At 40.0% G+C, this 8,817-nt stretch overlaps 1 protein-coding gene and 1 long non-coding RNA gene across 2 annotated transcripts in view; both read right to left on the bottom strand.

Moving 5' to 3' along the window:
• Window positions 1-740, bottom strand: part of LOC122494830 (orphan sodium- and chloride-dependent neurotransmitter transporter NTT5-like) — a 54,095-nt gene extending 53,355 nt beyond the window's left edge. Inside the window, exons 1-2 of the mRNA XM_043600294.1 lie at window positions 592-740; window positions 127-209 (exon numbers count right to left, since the gene is read on the bottom strand). The gene's annotated coding sequence lies outside the window, so the exon portion shown is untranslated. The remainder of the gene's footprint in view (window positions 1-126; window positions 210-591) is intronic.
• A 3,119-nt stretch (window positions 741-3,859) lies between these two features.
• Window positions 3,860-8,789, bottom strand: LOC122494829. The gene is made up of 3 exons (XR_006300284.1): window positions 8,699-8,789; window positions 7,813-7,885; window positions 3,860-3,897 (listed from the first exon to the last, which is right to left on the bottom strand). It is a non-coding gene; the product is annotated as an uncharacterized LOC122494829 (long non-coding RNA).
• Between the last annotated feature and the right edge of the window lie 28 nt (window positions 8,790-8,817).

The following is an 8,817-nucleotide window of genomic DNA, read 5'->3' as shown; positions in this document are numbered from 1 at the left end:
TAATGGATAAAGTAGACGGCATGCGAGATGGGCAATGTAAACAGAGAGATTGAAATCCTAAGAAGGAACCAAAAAGAACTGACAGATTAAAAAATAAAACAAAACTGTAACAAAAATGAAGAATACCTTTGATGGGCTTTTTAGTAGACTGGACATGGCTGAGGAAAGAAACACTGAGCCTGAAGATCTCTTAATAGAAACCTCCGGAACTGAAAAGCAAAGAAAACAAAGACTGAACATCAGCAGGCAGAAAATCAGTAAGGATATATCAAATCTGACAACACCATCAATCAACTGGATATAACTGACATCTGCAGACCACTTCATCCAATAACAGCAGAATGCACATTTTTCTCAAGCCCACATCCTGGGCCATAAAACAGCTTAACAAACTCAAAAAACAAAAAGTCATACAATGTCTTCTCTCAGTTCACAATTGAATTAAACTAAAAATCTAATGGAAAGATAACTGGAGAATCCCAAAATACGTGGAGATTAAACAAATCATTTCTAATAGTACATGGATCAAGAAAAACTCTCAAGAGAAATTTATAAATATTTTTAACTAAATGAAAATGAAACAAAACTTACCAAAATTCGTGGGATGAAATGAAAGCAGTACTTGGAAGGAAATTTATGGCCCTGAGTGCATACTGGGTGGCTCAGTAGGTTGAGGGTCTGACTCTTGATTTTGGCTTAGGTCACAATCCCAGGGTTGTGGGATCAAGACCTATGTCAGGCTCCACGATGAGTATGGAGCCTCCTTGAGATTCTCTCCCTCCACCTCTCTCCCCAGCTCATGCCCACACTCTTGCTCTCTCTCTAAGATAAATAAATAAAAAATAAAAATAACAAAAAAAACTAAAATTTAAAAAAAGAAGAAAAAAATACCCTGAAAACTATAGAAGACTTATGAAAGAAACTGAAGATGACACAAAGAAATGGAAAAGCATTCCATGCTCACGGACTGGAGGAACAAACATTCTTATAATGTCTATACTACCCAAAGCAATCTACACATTTAATGCAATCCCTATCAAAATACCACCAGCATTCTTCACAGGGCTAAACCAATCCTAAAATGTGTATGAACCACAAAAGACCCCAAATAGCCAAAGAAATCCTGAATTAAAAAAAAAAAAAAACTGGAGTCATCATGATTTTGGATTTCAAGCTATATTACAAAGCCGTAGTCATCAAGATAGTACTGGCACAAAAACAGACACACAGATCAATAGAACAGAAAACCCAGAAATGGACCCACAACTATATGGTCAACTCATCTTCGACAAAGAAGGAAAGAATACCCAATAGAAAAAAGACTCTCTTCAACAACTGGTGCTGGGAAAACTGGATGGTGACATGAAGAATGAAACTGGACCACTTTCTTACACCATACACAAAAATAAATTCAAAACGGATAAAAGACCTAAATGTGAGAAAATCAAAATCCTAGAAGAGAACACAGGCAGCAACCTCTTCAAAACTCAGCTGGAGCACTTCTTACCAGACATACTGTCAAAAGAAAGGGAAACAAAACCAAACATGAACTATTGGGACGTCAAGACAAAAAGTTTCTGCACAGCAAAGGAAACAATCAACAAAACTAAACGGCAGCCTACACCATGGGAGAAGATATTTGTAGATGACATACCTGATAAAGGGTTAGTATCCAAAATCTGTTAAGAACTTATCAAACTCAACACCAAAAAAACAACCCAGTTAAGAAATGGGAGGAAGACATGAATAGGCACTTTTCCAAAGAATACATCCAGATGGCTAACAGACACATGAAAAGATGCTCAACATCACCCAACATTAGGGAAGTACAAATCAAAGCCACAACGATATACCACCTCACACCTGTAAGAATGGCTAAAATTAACAACACAAGCCAGGTATTGGCAAGAATGCAGAGAAAGGGGACCTCTCTTGCACTGCTGGTGGGAATCCAAACTGGTGCAGTCACTCTGAAGAACAGCATGGAGGTTCCTCAAAAAACAGAACTACCCTATGATCCAATAATTGCACGATTAGGTATTTACCCAAAGGATATAAAAATACAGATTGGAAGGGGTACATGCACCCTAAAGTTTAAAGCAGCATTATCAACAATAGCCAAACTATAGAGAGAGCCCAAATGTCCATAGACTGATTAATAGATAAAAATATGGTATATATATACAATAGAATGTTACTCAGCCATCAAAGAGAATGAAATCTTGCCATTTGCAATGACGTGGACAGAGCTAGAAAAGAATTATGCTAGACAAAATAAGTCAATCAGAGAAAGACAAATATCATATGATTTCATTCATATGCGGAATTTAAGAAACAAAACAGATGAACATATGGGAAGGGAAGGTGGAGGAAAGAAGAGAGGGGAAAAGACCACAAGGGCTTTTAACAAGAGAACAAACTGAGGATTGACAGAGGGAGGGAGGTAGGAGATAGGCTAGATTGGTGATGGGTATTAAGGAGGGAACTTGTGATGAGCCCTGGGTGTTGTATGTAAGTGATGAATCACTGTATTCTACTTCTGAAATCACTATCGCACTGTATATTAACTAAAACTTAAATTTTAAACAACAGAGAAAATCCTGCTACATACACAACAGACAGGATCAAACTGTAGTCACTAAGGGGTTAATTGACATCGATCCTTCCTGATGAAGTCGTTTAATGTTTTAGGAAATAAGTTATAATTTTCCAGGCAGCTTGTTGGAGAGAAACAGAATCCCTCTCCAAAGCCCTTCTGCTCCAATGAACCAACAGCTTCCAGAAGCTGTATCCCAGAGGGTGCAAAAATCTGTGAGCCAATGTGTGAGCCACTTTAGAGAAAACGTGAATGAGTTAATAGGTCTCTCCCTGAGACAAACTGTGCCACCACAGCATTAACAGGAAGCATTAATTTGAACCACAAGTGTTCCGAGATGAAGAAAAAATTAGGTAGAGAAACTAGCCTGTGGCACAATACCTTTAGTTAAAAGGAAAAAAATTGGGAAACACAACAGAGATAAAAAGTTAAGTCTAAAAAAAAAAAAAAAAAAAAAAAAGTTAAGTCTAGGGGCGCCAAGTGTCCGACTTCGGCTCAGGTCATGATTTCACGGTTCATGAGTTCAAGCCCCACGTAGGGCTCTGTGCTGACAGCTTAGAGCCTGGAGCCTGCTTCAGATTCTGTGTCTCCCTCTCTCTGCCCCTCCCCCGTTCAAGTCTGTCTCTCTCTCTCAAAAATAAAAACAAACATTAAAAAAAAAGTTAGTAGTATGAATTATAATCCCTAGAAAAACTGCTAAATAAATGTTGTGAAGAGTTATAGCTACTAAGACAATAAATAAATAAAAATGGATACTAAAAATGATTCAAGCTATCCAAAAAAAAAAAAAAAATCAACAAACAGAAAATTGGAGACCAAAATGCAACCATGTCAATAATTACAGGAAACGTTTTTAGTTTAAGCATTCCAATTAAAAGGCACAAATTTAAAAAATAACTAAATAAAAGGCAAAGATTGTCAGGATGAATAAAAGAGACCCAATTATAAGCTTCTGAAGAGATGAAACTTAAGTTCAAAAACACAGATAGATTGAAAGTAGCTTAATAGAAAAAGACCCATCCTGCAAATGAAGCATAAGAAAGCTGTAGTGACCTTATTAATGTAACATAAAATGGGCTTTGAGGTAAAGAGTATTATCAGATTTAAAGAAAGATACTTACTGAGGCGCCTGGGTGGCTCAGTCAGTTAAACGTCCGACTTCAGCTCAGGTCACAATCTCGCAGTCCGTGGGTTCGAGCCCGGCGTCGGGCTCTGGGCTGATGGCTCGGAGCCTAGTGCCTGCTTCCGATTCTGTGTCTCCCTCTCTCTCTGCCCCTCCCCCGTTCATGCTCTGTCTCTCTCTGTCTCAAAAATAAATAAAATGTTAAAAAAAATAATAAAAAAAAAAGGATTCTTACTAATGATAAAAAATGATGTCAATTCATCATGAAGACAACTAATGTATGCAAACATAACAAATCTCAAAATACATGAGGCAAAAATTTACAAAGGCTAAAGGCTACATGATTTCCACAATCCTGGTAGAAGTTAATACTCTTTCTCAGTAAGTGATGGGGAAAAAGAAGACCAAAATATCAGTAAAGATATAGAAGATCCAATAACACTACAAGCATCCTTGACCTAATTGACATTTATAAAACCCCCAAATAGGCACTTGGGTGGCTAAGTCCATTAAGCAACAGACTCTTGATCTCAGCTCAGGTCTTGATCTCAAGGTTGTGAGCTCAAGCCTCAAGTTAGGCTCCACTCTGGGTTTAAAACCCACTTAAAAAAAAAACAAAACAAAACAGAATACACATACTTCATCAATGCCATAGGCTGGGCTATAAAACAAGTAACCATAAATTTACAAGGATTGAAATCACACAGGGTCTGTTCTCTGACTACAACATAAATAAGTTTGAAATCAATAAGATGCGTAAGAAAGTTGCAAATACTTGGAAATTAAAGAATATATTATTAAGCAATATATAGGTCAGAGAATAAGTCACAAAGAAATTATAAAGTATTTTAAATTGAAGGATAATAAAAATACAAAATATCAACATTTGTGGGATGCAGCAAAAGCAATGCTTAGAGAGAATTTTATAGCTTTACATTCTGTTATTAGAAAGAAAGGTTTCAAATCAATGTCTTACAAAAATCTTTCAAGACAAGAACAAAATAAATCCAAAAAAGAATAAAGAAAAATATAAATACAAGTAGAAAACAGATAATAGCAAAAAGTAAAGAAGCCAAAGCTGGTTCTTTGAAATGATCACAACACTGGTAAACCCCTAGACAGATTAAGACAAAAGGAGACATGCACATCACCAATATCAGGAATGATAGTGAGGTTATCACTATATATGCTATAGACATTAAAAGAATAAGAAAATATGATGTCAAACTTATGCCAATAAACTTAACAACTTAGGTGAATGATAAAATTTCTTAAAAATACAGCTTAACAAAACTGCAATCAAATGAAATGGGAAATCTGTACAGTTTCATTAAATAAGTTGAATTTCTTATCAAAACCCTTCCCACAGAGAAAATTCCAGGCCCAAACAGTTAATAATTAGGGAATTATACCAAATATTGAAAGAAAAAAATAACACCAACCTTACACAATTACTTCCAGGAAAGAAGAGGAAACACTTCCCAACCCATTTTATAAGTCTATGACCCAAATACCAAAACTTGAAAAAGATATTAGTAAAAGAGACAATTTCAGACCAGTATCTTCATAAACATAGATGCAAAAATCCTCTACAAATGTTACAAAGCAAATCCTGCAATATATAAAAAGGATAATAAATAATGATCACATGGAGTTTATTCCAGAAATGCAAGGTTGATTTAACATGCAAAAGTCAAACAATGTAACTCAAAAACAGACCCGTAAGTATATGTATTGGTCTTTTGTTTCTTGACAGAGAATCCAAACACATTCAATTGGAGGGGGAAAATCCTTTCTAGAATAACTAGATATCCATATGGGGGAAAAAAATGAAACCCAAACCCTACTCTGCACCATACACACACATTATTCTGACATAAATCACAGACCTAAATGCAAAATCTAAAACTATAAAGCATTCAAAAGAAAATATAAGAGGGGCACCTGGGTGGCTCAGTCTGTTGAATGTCTGACTTCGACTCAGATCATGATCTCACGGTTCACGAATTCAAGCCCCACACTGGGCTCTCTAATGTCAGCGCAGAACTTGCTTCGGATCCTCTGTCCCTCTCTCTCTCTGCACCTCCCCCACTCATGCCCTCTCTCTCAAAAATAAATAAATATTTAAAAGAAAATATAATAGAATATGTTCATGACTTAGGAGTAGGTAAAGTTTCATAGATAGGACACAAAATACAATTATCATAAAAAGTATTCATTTAGACTTCACCAAATTAAAAACTTCCACTCATTGGGGCACCTGGGTGGCTTAGTTGGTTAGGCGTCCGACTTCAGCTCAGGTCATGATCTCACAGTTTGTAAGTTCAAGCCCTGCATCGGGCTCTGTGCTGACAGCTCAGAGCCTGGAGCCTGCTTCCGATTCTGTGTCTCCCTCTCTCTGCCCCTCCCCTGCTCATGCTGTGCCTCTCTCCTTCAAAAATAAACATTAAAAAAAATTTTTTTTTAATTTAAAAACTTCTGCTCATCAAAAGACTTGATTAATTTTCTAAATTAATAAGCAAGCCAGAGGCTAAGGGAAAATGATCTTCATATATATATCTGACAAAGGACTTATATTTAGGGAATAGAAAGAACTCCTACAACTTAATAAAAATAGATACAACTCAATTAAAAAATGGATAAAGGATTTGAAAAGATATTTCACAAAGAAAGATACATGAATGGCCAATACACATCTGAAAAATGTGTTCAACATCATGTCATCAGAAAAATCCAAGTTAAAACCACAGTAATATACCAACCCCCTTCCCAAATTAAGTATAAGTAGTACAAGACTAATGGTGCCCCTAAGTACTTTGCAGAATAAATCGGAACCCTCCCTGGAGTAAGACATCTTCATTCTCAGGCCTTAAGTTATTCCTACAAATAATTTGTCAGGGTGCCTGGCTGGCTCGGTCAGTAGAGCGTGCAACTCTTGATCTTGGGTTTGTGACTTCCAGCCACACATTGGGTGTAGAGATTACTTAAAAATAGAACCTTAAAAAAAAATAATTTGTCGAGAACAAGAAGCATACATAGCACATAAGGAAAAAAAAGGCACTACTAGTGAGAACGGACAGAAACAACCGATGACAAATCCAAATGAGTCCAAATATTAGAATCATTAGCCAAAGGTAATAAAATAACTGGTTTCCTAAGAAAGAAAGAAAGAAAGAAAGAAAGAAAGAAAGAAAGAAAGAAAGAAAGAAAGAAAGAAAATGAAAGGAAAGGCAAAGCAAGGCAAAATGAAGGAAAGGGATGCCTGGGTGATTCAGCGGATTAAACATGGGACTCTTGATTTCAGCTCAGGTCACCATCTCATGGTTGGTGAGACTGAGCCCCAGGTCAGGCTCTGCTGACAACTCGGAGCCTGCTTGGGATTCTCTCTCCCTCTCCCTCTGCCCCTCCCATGTGTGTGTGTGTGCTCTAAGTAAATTTTTTTAAAAACTTTAAAAATGAACTTTTAAAAAAGTTTGAAAAAATCTTCAGGGAACAGACCTCTAAAATTGATTTATTTAACAGGCTTTAAGAAACAGAACGATATAAACATGTATGCTTTTAGCGGGTAGGAAGTAAACAGAAAGAGAAATCTTAATTCAATTTGTACAAAAGTTAAGCAAGCTGAGGAAGCTGGAGACATGTAGGTAAAGGTGGCAGCTGTCTTAAGAAGCACAAATATTCCAGGACACCTGGGTGGCTGTCCATTAAGCATCCAACTTCCACTCAGGTCATGATCTTAGAGTTTGTGGGTTTGAGCCCCTGCTTCCGGCTCTGGGCTGGGCAGCTCAGAGCCTGGAGCCTGCTTTGGATTCTGTCTCCCTCTCTTTCGAACCCTCCCATGCTCGCGCTCTCTGTCAAAAATAAAAACAAATATTAAAAAAAAAAAAAAAGCACAAATGTTCCAAAAAGGGGGTGGGGGCGGGGCTGTCTAGCTCAGTCCGTAGTGCATGAGACTCTTAAACTCAGAGTCCTGAGTTCCAGCCCCACCTTGGGCATGGAGCCCACTTAAAAAAATTAAAAAAAAAAAAAATAAATAAAAGCACAAATGTTCATTACAACTAGATATCTCGCCAGCAGCTGAAATGTAACATACCTCAAAATAACCAGGAGGACTTCCGATTCTCGTAATCCCATGCTGTTGACACTGATTCGGACTCTCCGCTCCCCTGGGGGAGAGGAAAGGAAAATTGTATTCATGAAAAATACAGCCACCTCTCTGAAACACATTCCAAAAGGGTCTTCCTTAAAACGAGTTTTCTGGCAAATGGGGAAATTGGACCCTTCGGCGAGAGAGCTGGCCACCCGCGCCACCTGTGAAGCCCCCTGGCCCCGCGGCAGACCCCCTCCTCCCGGCTGAGCGGCCCTGGGGGTGAGCGGCCACGCGTGACCACCTACATCACCATTCGCGACAACCGCTCCTCCAGGCCCATGGCCTCTGGGGGGGGGCACTCAGGGTCCCCCAGAAACGCCTCTTCCCCGCGGAGGCCCTCCTTCCTGGAACTACAACCTCAGGAGAGGAAAGGAGGGAGCGGGTGGCAGGTTCCTCAAGGAGCAGGGGTTGTGTCCCTAACAGGCCGATGGATGGTGGGACTGGCCCGGGTTTCCGCGGTCCGGGCGCTTGAACCGCTGGGTCTCCCCAAACGGCGGGGACCCAGGGCCGAGTCCCGTGAGCACGGGGCCCCAAGTCAGATTCAGACCGCGAAGGGGCTGAAGACAGTGTGCGGGGTCCTGGGGGTTGAAAAAAGGAGGGACCCCTCGGGCCTATCTGATCCCTCAGCTCCTCAGAGCCCGGGGCGTCCAGGGGAATCCCGTGACCCCGGGCCTCAGGAGTGACGCCCAGCTTCGCACATCCCGGATCTCTGAGTTTTCAGGCCTCCCTGGGGCTGTCACTCTCACCCCAGCCCGGAGACCCCCGGGCTCCCCGGTCTGTTCAGTCTGGAAAAAAATGAATGTGAAGACGCCTCTGCCGAGAAGCCTACCGAACATCTCGGGTCCCTCCAGGCCTCGTCAGGCCAGCTCGCGACGCACGGCTCGCTCCGCCTCGGGTGCCTTTCCCGCCGTTCCTCTGCGCATGCGCCCGCCCCCCGACCCGCCCCCC

Source organism: Prionailurus bengalensis, chromosome E2, assembly GCF_016509475.1.
Source record: "Prionailurus bengalensis isolate Pbe53 chromosome E2, Fcat_Pben_1.1_paternal_pri, whole genome shotgun sequence".
NCBI lineage: Eukaryota > Metazoa > Chordata > Mammalia > Carnivora > Felidae > Prionailurus > Prionailurus bengalensis.
The sequence above is the reverse complement of the archived record's forward strand: the minus strand, read 5'-3'. Positions and strand labels throughout refer to the sequence as shown.